We start from the raw sequence: 22,302 nt of genomic DNA, 5'->3' as shown, positions 1-22,302 counted from the left end.
ATCTGTTTTTTCCTGCATGTCTTGTCAAGTATCCTCAGTGTTCTAATATTAACAGGAAGGCCTCTTCATTCTTGGCTATTCTATATTTCTACTATTGGGCTCTTGGCACCTGTTCCTGGCTACTGCAGTCTAGGAACAGCTACTTGACCAGATCTTTCTCTAAATACGGTATAAAGCATGGATGTACTAGTGAGATTCAAATTTAGCTGTCATTTTTTCCTGCCTGTATTGGATCTTTTACATTTGGGATAGGAATACAGGATCCAGGTCCCTCACCATAGAAACCATCCTAGTGACATCTTCATTCTACTGGGTAGTCCTGAAACTGCTGCTTGTCTGTCTGGTCCTTGCTGTTGTCTTGGTAAAGTCCTGGGCAAATCCTCAGTGTCCTTTATTTTTGAACACTTTGGGGATAACGTAATTAGCCCCACTGCTTTTATTAAAATTCTTGCTGAAGCAGTTTTAATGCTTGTGTTCAGGGACACTCATTTTGCAGTGTTCAACCCCATTATTTTTTCTCTGTTACAGTGTCTGATTTCACAGGAGAGCTATCCCTTTCTTGTTAATATCTTCTGACAGAATGTGGAGGGCTGTTTAAATGGCATCATCATTTGACATTTTTTTCTGTTAAGCAACATTGCATACTAATTGCCTTGTCCTTCAGGCTCTCTTTTTATTAAGAATGGAGAGATGAAATTTGTTTTAATTTTTGTTGTATTATCCTAAATATTCAGGATAACTCACATGAACAAGTTTTATGAGGTATGTAGTATTCTGACATACAAGAATCTGTTAAGTTAAATTATTGGAGATACCCTATCTCCTAGAACTGGAAGGGACCTTGAAAGGTCATTGAGTCGAGTCAAGTCCAGCCCCCTGCCTTCACTAGCACAACCAAGTACTGATTTTTGCCCCAGATCCCTAAATGGCCCCCTCAAGGATTGAACTCACAACCCTGGGTTTAGCAGGCCAATGCTCAAACCACTGAGCTATCCCTCCCCCTTAAAAGAGCCTATTTAAAAAATCCTAGGCAGAATACCTTATACACTCCAGATTTAGCTAACCTGCTCTAAAGGATGGGCTACTCTTTTCTTGACAGCTCCCCAGTATAGTAATGCGCAAGTGCACTCAGTAAGCTTAGATACTAGCGTTCATTGCAAACGTGCCGAAGGAAAATGCGGCTGCGTTATTTCATTCTTCAGGAGGAGATGGCTGAGTTTCCTATAGTTGGACATACAGATAGGGATGTCTTGTTCCACAGCTGTTGCCGAAATCAAGCACTGTGGGGCCATGGAACTGATGGCTAAGGATTTAACACCAAGATAACGCCAAGAGTTCAGAGGCTGTTGTTGGCTTTGACTGTTCATAAATGTTCCATCATAGCCTAAAGAATAGGGATTCTGGAGACCTTGGTTTGATTCTCAGCTTGGAGACATTTCCTGAGTGACTTTGGGCAAGTCATGTAATCTATCTCATGTCTCCATGGGTAATGGGGTAATACTACACTATCTCTTGGCTGTTGTGAGGATAAAATCTATTCATGATTGTGAGATGTTCAGATATTATTGTGGGGAGGGCCATCTAAGTAGCTAGCTAGCCAGTTTGTATTGTTGGGATATCTCCTGAGTCCTGAATGTTAAGCAGGAACAATCAACATTGGAAGATGATCACAGCTTTGAGAAGCTGGAGGAAGTTATCACCAAAGAAATATGATTTTTTGAAGTGAACACCTAATTAGTTTCACTGAAGAGGTAATCAGCGGGGATTGAGACTGCTTTAGAAACCTGCAATAAAATTAACGAACAAAATCAAACTGAGTTTTGAAAAAAATTTGGTGTGTAATGGATGAGGTGAAGAATGAGGTCTCGAACCTGCCCCTCATGGGGGTCTGGGTTTAGTGGGACTGCTCCTTGTGAATAAGATTTGCATGTGCAATAAGATTGCATGTGTGTGGATTTGCAGGGTGGGGAGCTAGGATGGAATACAGGAGTCTTGCGCTAAAACTCCCTGCTATGTCTGAGGCCTTGCAGATAGCCAGTTTTACCCCAGCCCTGATTCCTGCAGAGTGTAGAGCAGCCTGGGGATGGCTCTAAACTGTGCCAGCTGGTATCAGTTCCAAAGGAGCTGTCCATTAGCTGAGCACAGTCAGAGCATAGTGCACTCTGACTACAGCCTCTCCCCATCCACTTTGCTGTGGCCAGAATGTGGGGATGACTTGGGCATCCCCAGCTCCTGTTCTGCACCAGTGTTTCAAAGGGAGCAGAGACCCTGGTCTATTATTGCAAGCCCAGCTATATTCAAAGACTGGCTGTCACTTGAGAAGGTTGCTGTGGTCTAGTGTTTAGAGCAACGCATTGGGAGTCAGGACTCCTGGTTCTCTACCAAGCTCTGCCACTTGCGCGGCCTTGGGTAGATCGCTTAAACTCTCTACCTCAGTTTAAAGATCTCTGAAACATTGAGAGTAATAAGTAAAGTACCTCACAGAAATGTGTGGCTTAATTAAAATCTGTAAAGAGCTTTGAAAGCCTTGGATGGAAGGTACTATAGAGGTGAATGTACTTTTGTTCATAAATCTGACCATCACTGGCTCACTTTGAAAATCCATGAGTTTAAGAATCCTCCAGACACCAAAGTGTCTCTGTCAAAATGGACAGAGTCTCTGAGACCATATGCTAGGTTGCTGGGAGGATTACATTTATGGCCAGCAGGTGCTATTGCTTCACTGACTTGCTAGACTCACTGCAGAAATTCCTCCAGATGAATCATGGCAAATTTGACCTCTTCCCATCAACTCCAAAACGCTGCAGAAGATGCTTAAACAAAAGCTGTGTGAAGCTAGGATTTTTATCTTGGCAATAGGCAAGGAGGTCTGAAGACAGAGCTATCCAGAGCAATGTGGATCATGCGGTGTGGCTGGTATTCAATGACATTTGGGGCAAATGACTCCTGTAAAAACTTGGTTTTATCCCATTGAAATCAACTGGAATTTTCCCATTACATTGGTGGCAGGATTAGTTCCCTAAGAGGTTTTAGTTTCTTGTTGCCCTTAAATGAATCTCCCACGTACTGTATGCCAGGATTTTGCAAATGGAGATTATGAAGAACTACTTTGAAGACAGACAATACCCAAGAGTCACAGGCTGTAGCTGGCTTTAAAAACAAACAAAAAAACAAACAAAAACCAGGATAATTTTAAGACCAAACTTGTGGTTAATTGAGCTCATTTCAGTGAGAGTGGAGTGTACTCAGCATCTTATAGAGTAAGGTCTCCAGAGTAGAAGCTCATTGCCATAGGATTCAGGAGAGAATTTTCCCATCCTGTGCAGGGTCTTTTAATTGGCTAGAAACACTAAGTGTTTTACCTCTGCACCACCCTTTTGAAGTATTAGGTACTGTCCACTCCTATTGGTACAAGATAGACTTGATGTAACAAAGGTCTGATCCAGCCTGGCAAATCCTGTGTTTTTAATATGATTTTAGATCATGAGTGCTGCTACTATTATTAATGTTCAAGGCTATGGACACTTAGGTCTTATTACACTAATATCCAATTCCCAGTTGTTCTATGCGAGGACAGAAAACATCATATTTAAGAATTGCCCTAATACATGTCTTCAGGAAATGCTGGCTATATTAAGAAGTTCTGTATGCCTTTAGGTTATTTCCAGTCTGTATTATGGAGAGTACTTTAATTCGTCATTCACTGGTAATGCCAACCCTAACATCTGATTGCCTCATCACATTTAATGATAATGACAGGCTAATACTTCACACTAGGCACTTTTCATCCTCTCAAAAGCTGGTTTCCAGAAGGACTATCGCAATTGGATTTTACATAGAGAATTTTTCATTGTGGTTTTGTCCCATCTTTAGTTAGCAGTCTTCCATCCAAACAACCACACGCTTTGGGATCATTTGGATCTGGACCAGGTCTTTGAAAGTTGTCCCCACCTCTGCTGCTAATGCCAGCCTTGGAATTAGCAACAGCACCAGTGTGCTGTCGATTCCTATCTTGTATATAATATGAACCTGTGCAAACACTTAATTCAGTAAAACACTGTCAAGAGCAATAATGGCAGAAGTAGGAACCATATAGCAAATTTTCATTGTCAATATAGATATGATGAACATTCTGTTTGCAGCGCAGTCATGGTGGAAAGAGCTTCAGAGGTAATTGGTGGTGGCCAAGAATAGTTTCATGTATTGAAGAGCCTGGGTCTGCTGGAAGAAATGGATTTTTTCTCTTTAGGAGCTGAATTTCAGTGCACATGAATGAATTAAAAAAAAATACTTCGAAGGTTGTTGTAGTTACAGAAACTTCCCTAATTTTTTGGCTGTACAAATTTCAGATTTGGAAAAGTACCCAGCCAAAATGTTGGTTGAAAATCAGATTTTTTTTTTAGTCAGACAGATTGAGCTTTATGAATGTTTTTATGTGCACCTAATTAACTCGTGGAACTCATTGCCACAAGATGTCATAGAAGAAGCCAGGAACTTAGCGTATTTGGTCCTGCCAGGCAGGCAGGGGACTGGACTCGATGACCTCTCGAGGTCCCTTCCAGTCCTAGAATCTATGAATCTATTTTATCTGGATAATGAGACCTCCCTGGTTACATTGAATTACATTAAAAGAAGTTGGGGATATTACTACTCATTCTCTAGAGCATGAGCCAACCACTAAATGTATGTCTATACTGCAATAAAAGGTTTGACTGCAGCATGTATACACATACTTGAGCTAGTTTTAATCTGGCTCACTCTGGTACCAATAGCCGTGAGGCTGCTGCAGCTCACAGAGAGCCGAGAAGTGAGGGGTGAAAACATTATCTTCTTGGTGCCCATTATTTAGGTGCATTTGGGGGGGTGATTGCAGCATGTTTAGACATAACTGGCTTGGGTATCAATAGCAGCGAAGCCACGGCAGTACAGACCACAGCATAGGCTAGCTACCCAAGCTCCCTGGCGTGCTGGTACTCTAGCCTGTGCTGCAGCAGCTTCACTGCTATTGGTACCAGAGTGAGCCAGATTAAAACTAGCTCAAGTATGTGTATACATGCTGCAGTCAAACCTTTTATTGCAGTATAGACATACATTTAGTGGTTGGCTTACGCTCTAGAGAATGAGTAGTAATATCTGTAATTGTCCACTTGGGGCAGGTTGCACCCTCCTTTGAAGCAGCTAGTGCAGTGGTCTTCACTGTGTGGTCCGCGGACCCCTGGGGGTCTGCAGACTATGTCTAAGGGGTCTGCCAAAGGGGACTATGAAAATAAAGTTTCAGATCCCAGAAAAGGCAATCTGTTTTTCTGATCAATCAAAATTATGTGACTACCCCCACCTACAACTCAAAACCTGGAACTGTTGTCAGTACCATAAAAGTCCACAGTTTAGCGCCCTTTCTCACGCTGCGTCCAAAGCCGTGCTGAGCACAGGCAACATGTATAGTATAGTAGAATTCTGTTCAGTCAATTTTCAGTCTAAGACTTCTATGGTAGGGATTCATGGACCACAGGTTGAATTTCCAAAGGGGTCCGCTCCTCCATTTGAAATTTTTCAGGGATCCGTTCATGAAAAAAGGTTGAAAACCACTGCTCTAGTGCTGCAAGTGTCACAATGGTGGCAAATTGCCACAAAGTGCTTTTCAATACCTATACAAATGTAATTGCTGCTGCTTATTAGGGTGAACAGTGGATCAGACGGCCCACTGATCAGAGCCAGTATGGCAGTTCTTGCATTCTTAGGCAATATCCCTCATGGTCAACAAACGATACTTTTAGCAGGGTTATAAAAACTACCCCAAACTAATTTGAAAACAATATTAAATGTGGAGCAGGGAAATAAAACCAAAGTGATCATGGATGTGTCATCCCAGCAGTTGACCGGGCCAACAACACATCGGCCCAGCAAGGTCCGAAGAGCGCTTGTTTTGGACACTGCAATCGCTATTGTCAGTGTTCGTTTCCTTTATAATGAACACACCCCCGTGGCTTGATCCTCAAAGCTGGGATCCAAATCCCAATTACCTGTGGTCTGTGAAGTTTTGATGGAGAGCCCACCTCTGAAAAGAGTATGTTCACTCCAAGCAAGCATGCACCTTAAAATGCCGTTTCCTGGTACTTTGTATTTGGTGTTCTGACACATTCCATGGGATGGGAAGCATCTTGTGGTTTGAGTAAATAAAAATACCAGCTTGCTCAGGGCACAACCGTGCCCCCTTACTGTTCAGGTTGGCTGCTCCTCAGCCATTGTCAATTTCAGCCAAGGCTTTAATGAGCTCCTGGGGCTTCCCCAGTTTTGGTGCGGACAGACGCTGGTTTAGCTTGGCTTAGCAGTGAACAGGGGCCTCACCCCCTGACTTTCCCTCCCTATAGGGTCTGAATCTCCGGAAGGTTAGTGACAGGAAAGAAATAAGCCAGTCGGGTAAATATAGTTGTTGAAATAACCTGAGACACCCCAGCTTGGAAAACACAGTTGCAATTGTAACATTTGTATTTTGTCTGTGGAATGAATTAATAGATGCAGAGCACATGCAGCCGTAGAGCCAATGACTCTGTAATCTGTGTGATCTCTGAATGAATTACAGCTGAAGCTCGGCATAAGTTTTAATGACGATAATTTAGTTTATGATTCTACCACCTTAGCATCTGAGAATAACCAGGGTTAGTTTAGGCAGGTGATAGTTTAGATAATAATTCTTGGACTTCTATGTATTTACATACCGTTGCTGGATGCTGTTTGAGAACAATTCTAATCAAATGCTGTGACCATTTTCAGCTGTCAGTTCAGTTTAGGAAGGTCCCACAAACCTCTCTCCTGTTTACATTTAATTGAAAATAGTTATTTCTTTTCAACAAAGTTTCTTATATTTCAGGAGCTTCCTATTTTACGGGCAGAGTGTACCATAAAATCGTCAGTCTTCTGTAATTATAGCCTCATGGTATCTTTTATTCTAAGTAAGGGAAGACACTGTGGTTACCTCTGAATGTTGGGTTTTTAATAGTAGCTGTTGTAATATCTGACAATTATGACCGACAAGATTAAAGTCCTTTGATCTGTACAGCATGGATTTTTTTTTTTAAACGAGGAAAGCATTCAATACATCCCCTCTAGTATCATACAAAGAGCTAGAGTATTATTCCTCCATACCAGCAGGTGGAAACAAAGACCAAATGAATTATAAAATGTCTCCCTGGAATGAATTTAAGAACTATAGGTCTTTCTGTGCTTTCAGGATCTCTTAGTAAGTGCCTGATCCAAAGCCCATTGACCTCAGTGAGTTTAGGATCAGACCCTAAATTGGCATTTAGCATGGCAGTCCTTCTACTGGCCGGTGTTCATGAAGCTGCTTCTTTCAGCTGCAGGGTCTAGTTTGGAAACAGAAGTTCAGCGAAGAGATGTATTTATGACCTCTCCCTGGGAGTTTGGATCTGCACAGGACTCAAAAATGCAGGGATCAGATCACACCCAGGACTTCAGGTCTGAATAAGTCAAAAATTCCCAGAGGAGTGGGAGAATGGAGCTGTGTTTAGATTTAAGGGTTTGGTTTGGGTTTGGTCATAGCTTACTTATTTACAGTGTGTTAGTACACGCACTCGCTGGGTGTGGGTGTGTTATATTGTGTGTGTGTGTGTGAATGTGTGTTTGTGTGTGGTTTTGGATGACCTACAAAATATTGCATTGGCATTTTGCCTCCACTTGCACTTGAAGCAAAACCCAGCAGTGTAATTTGGAAGAGTGAGATCTAACAAATAAAAAGGCAATATAACTCACATTACACAGAAGAGCTGGTTTTATTAGCTTTTTGGAAAGAGTTTAACACTTTTTTTGCAGAATTCAAAGCCTTATTTGCTTGGGGAGTTCCTGTAGCAGCTGCTCACAGAGGCAGAAGTTTTCTCAGAAACCATTGGTCAGTGGGAACTACTCCTCCCTTACAGCCGATCCAAATAAGAATATGTTTACAGGTTTCTTTTATTTAAAAAAAAAAAATCTGGGTGCAACGTAAGTTACATTGAGCTACTGGATCCTTTTGGTTAGGAGGCGATCCCCATACTGGATGTACTGCCACGGACTTCAGTGGAGTTACATCAAGGAAGGATTTTGTTTTATGTCTATAATAACAGAGGGAATATTTCCTTTGTTGTGCTGTATGCACAGCAGTTGCCCTAGGAGATAACACCTGGCACATAAGTAACTTTTTTGTATAGACAGAGGAGCTAGAATTTGATGTTAACCCCTAAAGATTCAAAGCAGCACATGGGAGGACTCATGTGAGTGTTGATTTGGTTTGTGTCTGTTGAAACCCTGCATGCTGCTTCGGGAATTGGGGCTTATACTAACTACTGTATCTAATGACAGTGTAAGTGGAAGCACGAATGCAGTGTAAAGGCTAACTCAGCAACGGAGAGGTGAAAAATCAGGTGTTAAATATGTCAGTATCAGGTTGATGCAGGCAATGTGGTTTCATGAGCCTTTTAAATAGACATGGGACAAACTCGGTCACTGGGTCCAAACCTCCTCTGTCTCTGGGGAAACCTTTGGCTCTTGCTAATTTCTGAAAGACAGATGTGAATGGGAACATTGACTGCACATCTCCTCAAGCTCTGGAAGAGTTTGGATCTGGATCAGGCTCTGGAACTGAGTTCTGGACTGTTTCTAATTGTATGTAGCATGTTCTCATCCGTTTGTGCTGTGTATAATACCAAGCTTGCCATTGATACTGAACAAACCACCAGCCGTGCTGAATTAACAGTGATTAGAAACCCTCCCACTTGCATCTTCTACCGTGCAAGATGCTTGGGGATGCTGCTGCCACTAGAGCACAATGATCAGTTTGTAACACCTCTGGCAGACTAAAGACCCGTGCCTGAGTGCAGAGCTAGAGCAATGCCCAGGCAGAAGGGTACTTTCATGGAGAGAGAAATGGGTCACATTTAAAGCAGAAGGATGGGAGTGAGGAGTTCTGCCTTCAGTTCCTGACCCTGCCCTGCAGATGTATTGCCCTGGGGACATATCCGTTAACCTGTGGGTGTGTGTCAGCATCCCCTTTTGTAAAATAGGGATAACAACATTGAAGCCCAATAAAGAGGGGCCGTGTGTGGCTTGATTGATCAGTGTCTGTAGAGGGCATTGAGATCCATGTACAAAAAGCAACTGTAGAAGTGCAAAATATTTGACTGCAGTTGGCGCACAAGTGCAGGAAGTTAGAGTAGCTTTGCAGGCTTTGTATGAATGACTGATGCCAGCAGAGATGTGTACACACAAGCCCACAGCAGTATCACATCTGTTCAGCTGAAGTGAGCATTACTCTGGGCACCCATCTGACCAACTCCAAAGCCTCCTCCAGTGAGCATGTTCTGGGAGCTGAGAATGAAGTGCCAGCGTGGTACGGACCGCACCGGCAGCGTTGCTTAGAGGGCGTCATTCCAGCATTGTCCTCATTCAGGAAGAAGCAAAGGTAATCCTTAGAGATGGGAGGTACTAAATATCTCAGCCCTGCTATGACCGGAGTGCGGCTGCCTGGGATGGAGGCGATATGCTGCTGTTCAGGTGCCATGTTCTGTTATCCAGATTTGACCTCTTGTAGCAAGTTGACAAAGACTGAACTTCAAACCTGGATTAGATAATAAATTGTAACATTAACACACATTGACTCAATGCTATTACTCCTGTGTGCAGGACTGCCTTCCGTGGAGCTCACTTGGAAACGTACAGCTCATCAGGCTCTCTTACGATTTGGGTTTATACTCCTAGACTTTTAATTTAAAATGTCAGTCTACGTGGGCCGCATCCTCCGTTGGTGTAAATGGGCACATCTCCATTGACGTTTATGGAACTACGCTGATTCACACCCGCGGTAGATCTGGCACAATGTATGTGGTGCTTCTGAACAATGCCAGGACTGACAGCTTTGGAGAATGAAGTTCTCTGCTTAGCCATCAGATGATACAGCAAAAGAAGTGGTCTCTACTGCCCTGTCAGTCTTCTTAGTTCAGCCTCCATGCAAATTCAGCTTTTGGCCTGTCTTCTGAGACTGCCTACCAAGGTGTTAGTTCTGATGGGATGGAATGTTGTAAGCAAGACACGAGAAGTAATTCTCCCGCTCTACTCCACGCTGATTAGGCCTCAACTGGAGTATTGTGTCCAGTTCTGGGTGCCACATTTCAGGAAAGATGTGGACAAATTGGGGAAAGTCCAGAGGAGACCAAAAAAAATGATTAAAGGTCTAGAAAACTTGACTTATGAGGGAAGACTGAAAAAATTGGGTTTGTTCTAGTCTGGAGAAGAGAAGAACGAGGGGGGGACATAAGTTTTCAATTACATAAAAGGTTATTACAAGCAGGAGGATGAAAGATTTGTTTTCCTTAACCTCTGAGGATAGGACAAGAAGCAAGGGAGATTTAGGTTGGATGTTAGGAAAAACTTCCTAACTGTCAGTATTAGTTTTTGATGTGAATGCACACAGAAAGAGAATATAAAATTTGCTTTTAATGAGCTTCAAATTTGCTGTCCGCATTTGTGCCAATAAAACTTGATTTCATGAATGTTGATGAAAATTGCAGAAACAGGGAATAAATGTAGTGGTAGTGAATTTGTTCAAATTTCCAAATAAATTAATAGAAATTCATTTGCAGTATTTACTGCAGCTCGGAGCCCCCTCCCATACTCCGAACCCCTTGGCCCCCTCCTGGCCCCACCCCAGAGCCCGCACCCCCAGCTGGAGCCCTCACCCCTTCTTGCATCCCAGTCGTCTGAGCCAGCCTGGTGAAAGTGAGTGAGTGAGGATGGGTGGGGAGAGCGAGTGACAGAGAGTGGGGGGGATGGAGTGAGCTGGATGCAGGGCATCGGAGGAGGGGCGGGGCAGTGGGCGGGGCAAGGGTGTTTAGTTTTGTGCAAGTAGAAAGTTGGCAACCCTATTCATGCCCCAAGTCAATAACAGACATAATCAACAAGAAACATAATGAACAAGATAGTGAACTGTTTGTTTCACTTGTTTAAAAATGTCCTGGAAAACAGGAAGAAGATTAATAACGGGCTCTCGTTTTAGTTCCAGTCTTAAGCATGGCATATGTGTAACATCTGGTAGGTTTGGAAAGTGAAACTGTCACAGCCAAAGAATCTCAGTGCTGATATTTAGGGTTGAATGTCTGACCTAATTCAGAGAGATAGTAGGGGCTGCTAAGCACAGAGATAAGGCACCACAGTATACAGTGGCTTTTATTTCAGAGCATAGTCAAATGTTTTCATTGACTATGGAGCTGGTTGGCTTTCATCTAAAGGGTGCAGATTACGTCATGAAGGCAGGAATGGCTGGGAGACCACTTGGCAAGTAAGCTAGCAAGTAAGTTGATACATATAGCAAACAAGGAAAGCACCTATATCAGAGAATAGATTTTGTTCCTACAGGACCAGATCCTGGGAAGTGCTGAGCAATAAGAGCGTTCTGTTAGAATGGGCTTTTGTAACTGAAACCCCAGATGGCTTCTCTCCTCTCCAAATATGCCAAAGATTCGGCTTTTATTTTGACAACTCTAGTTTTAGCTCTAATTATTTATCAAACTACTTCATAATGTCCAAATCAATGTGCGTAGCACACTTGGTTAAAAATACTCCCGTCTTAGTAATCTGAGACCTCATTCCAGTACTCTGCTGTTAAATCTTTGCTAAGGGGGAAGGAGAGGCTGTGAGGTTTTGGTGCACTTCATAAAACATGTGGATTAGTGAAGCGATGATTAGTGAGGTTGTACTGTAGGCAGGAATCTGGATGTCAGTCTGTGCCGAAGCCCCAGTGGAAAGTTACCTATGCTGCCTACACGAGATTGTGCGTGACAGATGATGATGCTGGTTTGCTGTAGGACATTGCACTTTGCTACAATCTCAGGATCTTGCAAGCATGCTGGACTGTGATTAACCCCAATGTTTGAGTACTCTGTACTCAATCTCTATTGGTGTATAGTTGGCAAAAATTGTTTTTAATAGCCCTAAGTCCAATAGGGGTGTGTGTGTGTATTAATCCGTGTGAAGAAGTTCAGTAAACTTCTGCATCCTGGGCCTGATCCAAAGGTCATAGAAGTCAATAGAAAGACTCCCTTTGACTTCAGTGGCTTTGGGTCAGGCCCTACTGATTTATTATTTATTACAATAGCACCTAAGAACCTCAATCAAGGATCAGGGGTCCATTGTGCTGGCATGAACACCGATGTTACAGTCTGTGTGACACAGGATGCAACACGTGGACAAAACAGGCAACAGAGTGGGGGTGGATAAGAGGACAAGATAACAAAATGAACAGGGTTTATCAGAAAAATAGAAGTCTCAGCTCATCACTAGCTTAATATGAAGATGAGTTTTTCAAGGGGTAGGGGACTTCCATTTGCCACAAAAGCTCAGTTTAATGCTCAGAATTGGGGCTGATCAAAAAATTTGTCAAAACTTTTATGTTGGAAAATTCTGTCTTCAACTAAACACATTTTTCTGTGCAAAGTGTTTGGTTTCTGTGGAAAATTTTGATTTTTTTTTTCATTATTAAAAACCCCCTAAAGCTTCCAAACCCTGAAATATTTGGCTGAAAACCAAAATAAGTTGATTTGAAATTGCTACCGGGGTCCTTCTTGGGAGTTGCAGTTTGATTGGCTCATAACCCCATTCTCCTTTATGGACTTGGTTCCCCAGCCAGACGACATCTCCCATAATGCACCATGGCAAGGGACTCTCGTGATTAATTGCCTCCCTTCTCCAAGAGGAGAAACCATGGTGCATCATGGGAGATGTAGTTTGCCCAGGGAGTGTCTGGCCTATAGAGGAGAAATGGGAACTTGAGACCCCTGAATAGGGTGACCAGATGTCCCAATTTTATAGGGACAGTCCCGATATTTGGGTCTTTTTCTTATATAGGCTTCTATTACCCCTTATTACCCCCCAACCCCATCCCGATTTTTCACACTTGCTATGTGGTCACCCTACCCCTGAACCACAGCTCTCATGAGGCACTACACCAGTATTCCCAAATCAAAATATTTCAGTTTTCAGCCAAAATTTTTCAATGGTTGAATTTTCTTCACAAATCTACGTTTTCTACCTGGGGGAAAAATCATTTTTCAACCAGCTCTACTCACAATTGCAATGCCATTAAGAGCATACAAGGTTACAGTGGCATGAGGCGGCAGTATGTTCTGATGCAGGGAACTGAGAGTCAAAACACCAGCATTTTATTCCTGGCTTGCTATGATGAGATCCTAGGCAAGTTGCAATTTCCTTCTGCCTTAATTAATACCAACTTCGTAGAGATATTGTGAGGTTTTAACGATGGTTTATAAAAGGACTTAGTGCTAATTATTCTTGCTAATATTGTTATTCCACTTATTGTCTTGGGGTTCCTGGGAGGGCTGTAGACAAAACTCTGTCAGAATATTAGCAGAAGATGGTACCAATTTATAGCTTCAGAGCTGCTTGTGTGAACTAGAGTGGTGTATTCTAATGAAACATGCTCTTGTATTAGCTGTAGTGGAAATGAGACTAGCGGGCATCAGTCAGATGGTAACGCAGTAGGATGGTGCCTACTGCAGCTGATTGTCCTGAACTGCTAGACCATCCTAGCGTAAATAGGCCTGGTAATTATTCAGTCAACCTTGGTCTGTTTCCAGTGATTGCTTTCCAGTATGATGTTGCTCTCAAGACCTGTTCTGATCCATTACCTCCTGTTCCCACCAAACAGAAGTCAAAGGCACAAGAGGAGATGGCATCCCTTGTCTGGCGCATAGTGGGATGGCTCGGGTGAGGGTGGGGACTAGAAGTAATGCAGAGCAGACTGCTCTACTGAAAAGGAGCAGTGTGTGTTTATGTCCACCCTTGAATGTCAGCCAATGGCGTGTTGGTGATTACCCAATCACAGTGGAATCTTGCCCAGCTGCTATGTGAGTCTCCCAGAATGGGGGTTGGTTGAGTGTACTCTCCTATTTGCTAGCACAACTGGACAACACAGGGAAAGAATTTGCGTGCTGCATGCGTGTGTTCGTATAGCTACATGCACGTGCTGTATCTATATTTCAGTGTAAAAACTATACAAGTCCTATGGTAAGTGTTAGAAATTTAAGGGTGGGATTTTCAAAAACACCTAAGGGAGGTACAGGTACTAATTTCATTGCCTTTCAGTGGCAACATGCCCCTAGATCCCTTAAGCACTTAGGAAAATCCTCCCTATGTGTATAAAGGCAAGCAATGAAGAGTTAAATTTCTCCCAGTGGTACAAACTCTCTCTCACTGTACATTTAGGGTGGTTTTAAATACTAGTTACTGTTAAATGAACAGCTGGAGAAGTGCCTGCCCCAAAGAATTTACAGTCTAAATAGAGAAGCCAGACAAAGGGTAGGAGACAGTAAATATCCCCATTTTACAAACGAGGAACTGAGGCACAGAGTTTAAATGAATTCCCTTTCACAAAGGCAGTCTGTTGCAGAATGGGAATTGAACCCAGGTGTTCTTAGTCCCAGCCCTGTTGCCTTAACCGCAAGAATGTCCTTCCTCTCTCCAAGTTGGAGATATTTGTGAGTGCAAAAAAAAAAGTTTAATAATTTTTTAAACTGAATTATTTTCACTCTCCAAGAACTTAAAAATAGCTGATGGGGTTTCCCTCAAAATTTCCCCTGTAGGCTGAGAGCATGCATGGAAAATTTGAGCTCATGAAAAGAATCTTTGAGAGCGTTGATGCCAAATAAATAAAGGGGGGCTGTTATAATGGAAATTTGAATTCAACTTTAACTATAATTTTTCTCTATAGAGAAAGCTCAAAGGACAGATCCACAGCTGGTGCAGCTGCTCTGATCTACATGAGCTGAAAATCTGGCCCATAATATTTTCAGGAGTGTATAGCAAACAGGTACCTAACTTTGCATGGAAATGTATAGGTGTGTGCCAATGGTTACTGAAACTTACTGATGTTGGGGCTTTGTGCAAGCATAGACTAAAGCAACTACCCCAAACCTTGTGGAAAATTCCAACTCTAGGCTAGTCTAATTAATAATGTTTTGCCACCCCTTTTGATGTGAGTATGACTGAAGATGTGAGGATACATTTCTTCAACTGAATATACAAATACAATATCTGGAAGCTTAAACCTCCAGGCAACTCGCCAAAGAACTGCTATTGACATAAACCATTGCTGTGTGTCAGCAGTACAGCGAATATGAGTGCTTGTTTCAGTTTTAGTGCTTTGTGTCATATTAAGAAAAGCAGGATTTGCTCATGCACTAAAAGAATGAGATGGCAGAAGGAAGCTCGGTTTAACTGGTAGCTGTTGTTTGGGATTTCTCACTAACAAAAAAAAGTCTTTCATCTCATTCCAAGAAGGAGCTGCTTATTTGCCAGGTACAGCAATATGCTCTTCAGTGGCTTAACGATGTACCCAAACACGTTAATGATTTATATTTTTTGGGAGCAGTGTTGCTTTGCTCGTAATGCCCCTGGCGTGAACTAACTTGCTGCCAGAATTTTGAGGAGTGATAGGTTGAAGATTTGCAAACCGAGTCTGCATGCATACAGCAAGGAATGGTGCACGAGGAGGCTAGATCCTTCAGCCTGTCTTGCAGAATCGCCATAGAAGGTACTAGCCCAGGCACCAGATCTTCTTGCCTGCCCTTTACTGCTGGTGTTGGTGACAGTGAAAATATTCCTGCCCCCTGGCTGAGGAGGTGAGAAGAATTTCTCAAGGCTGCTTACCTATTAGCTCAGGGCAAGGTACTGAGCCTGCCATCTGAGAGGGACTGAGCGCTCTTCATGACCACTGAAATCAATGGGCCAGATCCTCAGCTGGTGTAAATTGTTGTAGCTCTATTGACTCAAGATGGCAGCATGGCCTAGTCCACTGGACTAGGGGTCAGGAGACCTTTTATTATTATTATGGTAGGGCCTAAGGACCTTTGTACTGGGCACTCTGCCATAGACTAATTGACAGTCCTCAAAGAGTTCCTGGGGGGGATAGCTCAGTGGTTTGAGCATTGGCCAAGCTAAACCCAGGGTTGTGAGTTCAATCCTTGAGCAGGCCACTTTAGGGATCTGGGGCAAAATCAGTATTTGGTCCTGCTAATGAAGGTAGGGGGCTGGACTCGATGACCCTTCGGGGTCCCTTCCAGTTCTATGAGATAGGTATATCTCCATATATATATATAGATGTGGCAGACACTGAGTGGGAGAAAGGGATGGAACATGCAAGCAGAGAGAACAATGTGAGGGCAGCAAACAGCATGTCAGTGCCACCATTTTATTTTTAATTTGATCTGGGTGGGGTTTTGTTGGGAGGGGATTAGCTAAATGAAACACAGAGGGCGTGAGGGGGACGAGGCCGGGGTCGCAGAGTGGAGTCCAGGTGGCATGAGGCTCAGGTGAGGAGACTGAGGGAATTGGAGCAAACAGCCAATCAGCCCAGGGGAGAGTGTGTCCAGACTTGTAAGTGTAGAACAAATTCTGATGACCTCATCAGCATCCACCAGGCCCTACTGAAGCCACTTCTGTGTCTGTGCCTGCCCCTGCCAATGTGTAGAGTTTCTTTCTTCCCACAGGGATTTGGGGGTTGGGGGGCACTACAGGGTCCTAGTGCCCTGGGAGGATAGGGGAGGACACCCTGGCACAGTTTGCAGGTGGTGGAGGTGTTAAGAGTTGGGGAATGGTCACAACCATGTCCCCTTTTTTTAGTTTCCCCCCTCAGTGCCACTGACCTGCTCTGTGCCCTTGGATAAGTTACTTCCCCACTCAGTGTCCCATTCTACTCTTGCATTGTCTGTTGTCTATTCAGATTGCAAGCCCTTTGGGACAGAGATTCTCTCTTACTATGTGTCTGTACTGCACCTAGCACCATAGGTCCCTAACTTCAGTGGGGGCCACTAGGTGCTACAGTAATATAAAAAATAATAATTGCCTGTAATGGAGTGATGCGGTCTACACCAGCGAAGGCTCTGGCCTGATGATATTCCTTCCTTCTCTGTTATTAATTCCTCACAAGCTCCAAAGCATTAAAAATAGTCTTTTCTGTGACCCGCTGGCAAAGATTGCTTCTCAGATTAAATTGCACATCTGATCATTTTTTTCAAGTTAATGCATATATTCAGCATTGGAACAAAGATTGCTATTTTTTTCTGTTGTAACTATTTTCAGTACAGTCAGTATATGCAAAAAGAAAAATAAATCATACTAGAGACACTATAAGAATAACCAGGTAAAAGCTTTTTTTAGATCATATCAGACTTTTTTCTCCTATGGTCACAGAGAACACAACTATATATTTTAGATTTGAAAACAGGGCTCTTATAATTTTGAGCTAGAAGTCCTCAAATATTGATTCATGAACTTGCCGAGATAAATGTATTCTCAGTGCAGGTGTGAGTTATAAAACAATGGGCTAGGTGGACAACCATCGTGAGTGACAATTTGTCCTGAGATCCTCTGGCAGTTGCACTAAAACTCCCATAAGTTGGAGGCTTTATTGATGTATTAAAAAACACTATGATAGACTGCAGTGTTTTGGAGTCATAGTGTAAAGTCTTTGTTTAAGCCCAGATTTCAGCAGAGGGTGTGTAAGAGGGCACACAGGATCTTGGGGTACATTCACACATCCCAGTGTGCCTGTTACAGCCTGTGGGCTCTTTAAAACTCAGAACTAGCAGGTCACATGGCTGCTGGGGGAGAAGTATAAAATGAAGGGGGAGCTGGGTCAAAGGGGAGCTAAGGGGCCTTTTCCCCTTCGGGCTAGCTAAAGCAGGGCAAGGCTTTGGGGAATTATCGCCCAGTGTTTATCAATTATGTTGTTGTGATTGTTTGGCAGTTAATAAACAAGGTCTGAGGAACAGGGCTTAAAAGGACTGGGGCTTGGAGCTTTGTTTCCATTTCCTGGCTAGTGAAACCCCCTTCCGACTAACCCCCTTCTGCCTAAGGTTAGACTTTTAAGTGCATCTGGAGCTCCCCAAATACGTGGCCTGATTTATATTTTTTCCCCTCCTCAAAAGTGCTGAGCACCCTGCAGCTTCTACTGAAGTCTATGTTGGCCATAATGCTAGGATCCCACCTCTAACTTGCTTCCTCTCCTGTAAAAATCCCAAGGTAAAAGATTAGCTTCAGACCTCACACGTGCCCCTCCTTTCCATCACCCAGAAACCGGAGCACCTCCCAGCTTTCCTAACGAAAAGCGGAACTCAGCAGTTGGGAGAAAAGCAGTTGGGAATCCAGTGGAATGAATGTAGATACCACGAGTGGCTAAAGCTGAACCCAGGCAAGACTGGAGTGATGCTCGGCGGAAGAGAGAAGTGCTCTGAAGAACTCGCCTCCTCTGTAACATCCTCCACTTCCATCCGTGACTGGCCAGAAGCTTGTGCCTCATCAGGGATCCATGATTTGTGATGTCCCAATTGAATAGTTGCAGCTCATTATATCTAGGATGCACTGAGGAAATTCCCTTTGATATAAAAGAGAGTAGCCCATTTACTCCTCTATGTGCTCCACTCTATGCACTGGATTTCCACTGAATAGAGTTCACAGTTCACAGTTGCTGTCCAAAGTTGCCCATGGGATTGGCCTGAGACACACGTCTCCCTCTGCAAGCAGGACCTCCCATGAAAGCTACATGTAGTTCCCTAGATCAGTGAAGCTGTCAACTAAGGAAGGGGAGCTCATGAGTAGGGGAGACAGTGTCGTGGGGATGGCTTTGAGCTACTGCTGCATCCTGGTCTATGTGGTGTACCTGGAGATCTGTCCAGGGTTTAAATCAGCACAAATATCCCCACTCTGGGAACTCCACAGGCTTCTCAGTAACCAAAGGAAACAGCGGTAGCTACACTCAAACATTTATTTAAAAAACCAACAACTCTAAAGCCTAAGCACGGGCAATCAGCTTAACAAAGCAGAGTCTGTTTCTGTGAGGAGATCAATCTTCACCATGAAATAGGCCTTCTGAGGATGAACACGGGCTGCTTAAGTTCTTGGTTGTCAGCCCTTTCCGCTTTCCTTTTCAAGCTAAAGCGTTAAACTAGTGAGCACATGTGAACCAATTGCTTGGAGTCCTGAGACAACAAATGTCTGGAAAATTAGGAATGTCAGACTGAGAAGCACATTATTGTCACTCGACAAATAATAAACTGGTGTACACAGCCATAAAAATGATGTCTTTGTTTCCCTGAGTACTGCACCTTTCAATTTCCAACACTCCCCTCCTGGTGGATTAAATTGAGTGGCTGGTTTGTTGTTTGTGGTCAGTGCAGACTCTCACAGAGGAGGTGTATGCGCTGTGCTCTCTCTGTCTCTCGTGGGGTACATTGCTTTTGTTCTTTATTTCTCTCCTCACCTCAAACAAGTCATTCCTGGCTCAACGTATCTGTCTATTTGGGCCTTATACATGGAAAACCGTAACAATAAGATGGTGCGTGGCTGAGAAAATCTGCAATATTAGGAGAACGCAGCCAGTGAGAGCGCTTATCGAATGTACAGTGCAAATAGATGGCTGACTACAGAAGGATCAGAGTCCCTGTTTTACCTGGTTCTCGCCATCCTATTCAATCCTGATTTACTCCTTCTGCCCACACCCTAGAAACAGGCATCTTGCAAATGAAACTAACTGGATTCTCTGCTGAAAAATGTCTTTCTAACCACAGCATGAGAAATACAACTATTCCCAAGCTGAGTGGATGAAAGCCTGATTCCAGCGGATGTGGCTGAAGTCACTGGCCACAAATATCTTCCCAGCACAAACAGCTATTTTGTCCTCCTTGAGAACAAGTAGAAAGAGAGAGAGGGGTAGATCTAAATCCTTCTGTGCATCCCACCCATCACCGCTGTCCCAGCAGTTGTTCTTTTTTCCCCAAGATGTTTTGTACTATGTTCTTGCCAGCTCTTACAAGTTAAACAGGGATGGGCTGGTTTGATATGTAAATGGGAGACCTCTAAGGAACACAGAAGTGCTCTTGGGGGATAAGTAGGTGGTGGTTTCTCTCTGAGTTAGTACTGAATGAATGCCTCCTGTGGTGCTAACTGGCCATGTGCTGATATGCCCTGTTCACTTGAGCTCCTTAAAGATTCTTTGGCACTTTTTGTGTGTATCCCTCTGCATGTGCAAGAGCAGGGGTGGTGTCCTGGCCAAATTCCAACATGGATAATTTCAATCTGATGGCCAATAATAATAATTAACAAATGCCCTGGTAGTTTCAACTGGAAACACAATTTTTCTTCATTTCCTGTCCTAACCTAATGTGCTATATTGCTATGCTTTTTTTCCTAAATAGTTGTTTTTGCTTAAATTGAAATAAAACAAATCATTCTGCCACAATAAATCCATAATCTTAAATTGTCATTTATTACTGTAAACAGTGAAATGCAGGGGCAGATCCTTGGCTGGTGTGAATTGTCGTAGGGCATTGAAACTTATGACAATTTACCCCAGCTGAAGATCTGCCTCAGCATAAATTACCCTGAAACATTTGGAAATAATATTTGGTTGAGCTTTATTTAAAAACTATCACAAAATGTATATTAGAACTAGAAAAGGTACAGAGAAGGGCAACAAAAATGATTAGGGGTATGGAGCAGCTTCCGTCCGAGGAGGATTAAAAAGACTGGGACTGTCCAGCTTGGAAAAGAGACAACAAAGGGGGGATATCATAAAGGTCTGAACAAAATCATGAATGGTGTGGAGAAAGTGAAAAGGGAAGTGTAATTTACCACATCACATAACACAAGAATTAGGGGTTGCCCAATGAAATGAATAGGCAGCAGGTTTGAAATTAACATAAGGAAGTACTTTCTACAATGCACAGTCAACCTGTGGAACTCATTGCCAGGTGATATTGTGAAGGTCAAAAGTATAACTGGATTTAAAAAAAAAGACTTAGATCTATGAACTTATCTATCAATGGGAATTAGCTAAGATGGTCAGGGACACAACCCCATGCTCCAGGTGTCCATAAACCTTTGACTGCCAGAAGCTGGAATTGGATAACAGGGAACCGATCACTTGATAATTGCCCTGTTCTGTTCCTTCCCTCTGAAACACCTGGCACTGGCTGCTGTTGGAAGACTGGATACTGGGCAAGATGAACCATTGGTCTGACCCAATATGGCCGTCCTTTTGTTCCCCAGAGTTGTCTGCATTCTGTGCGTATCAATTTGAAAATCTTTGTAAGGAGAAGAGCGGAATAAATATGATTGTTTTTCTCTCTCTGTCTGGCATTTACATGACCCCCATGACTGTAGTATCTGAGTACCTCACAATCTCAAATGTATTAAATCTCACAGGATTCCTATGCAGTGGGTAAATGCATTTTACAGATGGGAAACCGAGGCACAGAGCGATGACGTGACGTGCCCAATGTCCTACAGGAAGTCTGGCAGAGCAGTGACTTGAACCAAAGTTCCCCCAGTTACAGGCTAGTGCATGAACCATTGGACTATCCTTTTGTATTCCTCTTCCCTGATGTTATTGCTATGTGCAATGTTTTGGCTCAGAACAAGGTACAGTTGGACACTACTAAAATGAAATAAAACAGGAAAAAATTGGTGTAATAACTCATCAAAATGGAACAATTTAATTACCCCTTTTTTTTAACCACATCCTTATTAAACCCATTGCTGTTGGTCCCTCCATGGGTCCTGTTGTGCTTTCCATCATCCATTAGTACTCTATTTGTACTCCATGGAAACTAACAGAATGCTAGAGGCTTACCTGGCTCTTTCAGCGGCATAGCAGGTGTGTTCTATCTAGAACGTTTGGTGGGAGTCCTATGCAGTGTAGTTGTAGCCGTGTTGGTCCTAGGATATTAGTGAGACAAGGTGGGTGATATAATATCTTTTATTGGACCAACTTCTGCTGGGAAGAGAGACAAGCTCTCAAGCTTACACAGAGCTCGTTGGGAGTCGGGTAGTTATTTTTGTTGGCGCCTTCTATTTCTGGCCTGTAGTTTAGAGAGGAGGCAAGAGGCCAATGTTAGTCAGCAGATAACCTGGCCACGGGTACTGCAGGATTGAAGAAGGCAGCTTCTGGCAAAGGGCTAGAGAAGCCAATCAGGGTCACTTCTTCATGCGATTTAATGACAGTGAATTAACTACCACTGGGCTGAATTGACCACAGGGTAAAGTAATTAGCTAGAATTTCAGTTGCATTAAGGAAGAGATGGGCATGTCTGTTACTTATTGATGAATCGTCAACAAATTTTTCTTGGCGGTTGTTAAACCTTCTTTTCTTTCATATTTTTTATCCCAGAGACTCTCCATTCACTTTCCCTTGTGTGAATTAAAAACAGGCAGATTTGATGTACTCCAGACCCCTAGGAAAAATCT

The 22,302-nt window shown here is 43.1% G+C and overlaps 1 protein-coding gene and 1 long non-coding RNA gene across 2 annotated transcripts in view; one reads left to right on the top strand and one right to left on the bottom strand.

Annotated features, from left to right (window-relative positions):
• COPRS (coordinator of PRMT5 and differentiation stimulator) overlaps nt 1-19,134 on the top strand; it is a 37,787-nt gene extending 18,653 nt beyond the window's left edge. Inside the window, exons 5-6 of the mRNA XM_024104563.3 lie at nt 14,771-14,869; nt 18,133-19,134. The gene's annotated coding sequence lies outside the window, so the exon portion shown is untranslated. The remainder of the gene's footprint in view (nt 1-14,770; nt 14,870-18,132) is intronic.
• Nucleotides 7,769-21,869, bottom strand: LOC135974800 (uncharacterized). Its single transcript, XR_010591888.1, has 2 exons — nt 21,689-21,869; nt 7,769-9,607 (listed from the first exon to the last, which is right to left on the bottom strand). It is a non-coding gene; the product is annotated as an uncharacterized LOC135974800 (long non-coding RNA).
• Between the last annotated feature and the right edge of the window lie 433 nt (nt 21,870-22,302).

This window comes from Chrysemys picta, chromosome 12, assembly GCF_011386835.1.
Source record: "Chrysemys picta bellii isolate R12L10 chromosome 12, ASM1138683v2, whole genome shotgun sequence".
Lineage (NCBI taxonomy): Eukaryota > Metazoa > Chordata > Testudines > Emydidae > Chrysemys > Chrysemys picta.
The sequence above is the reverse complement of the archived record's forward strand: the minus strand, read 5'-3'. Positions and strand labels throughout refer to the sequence as shown.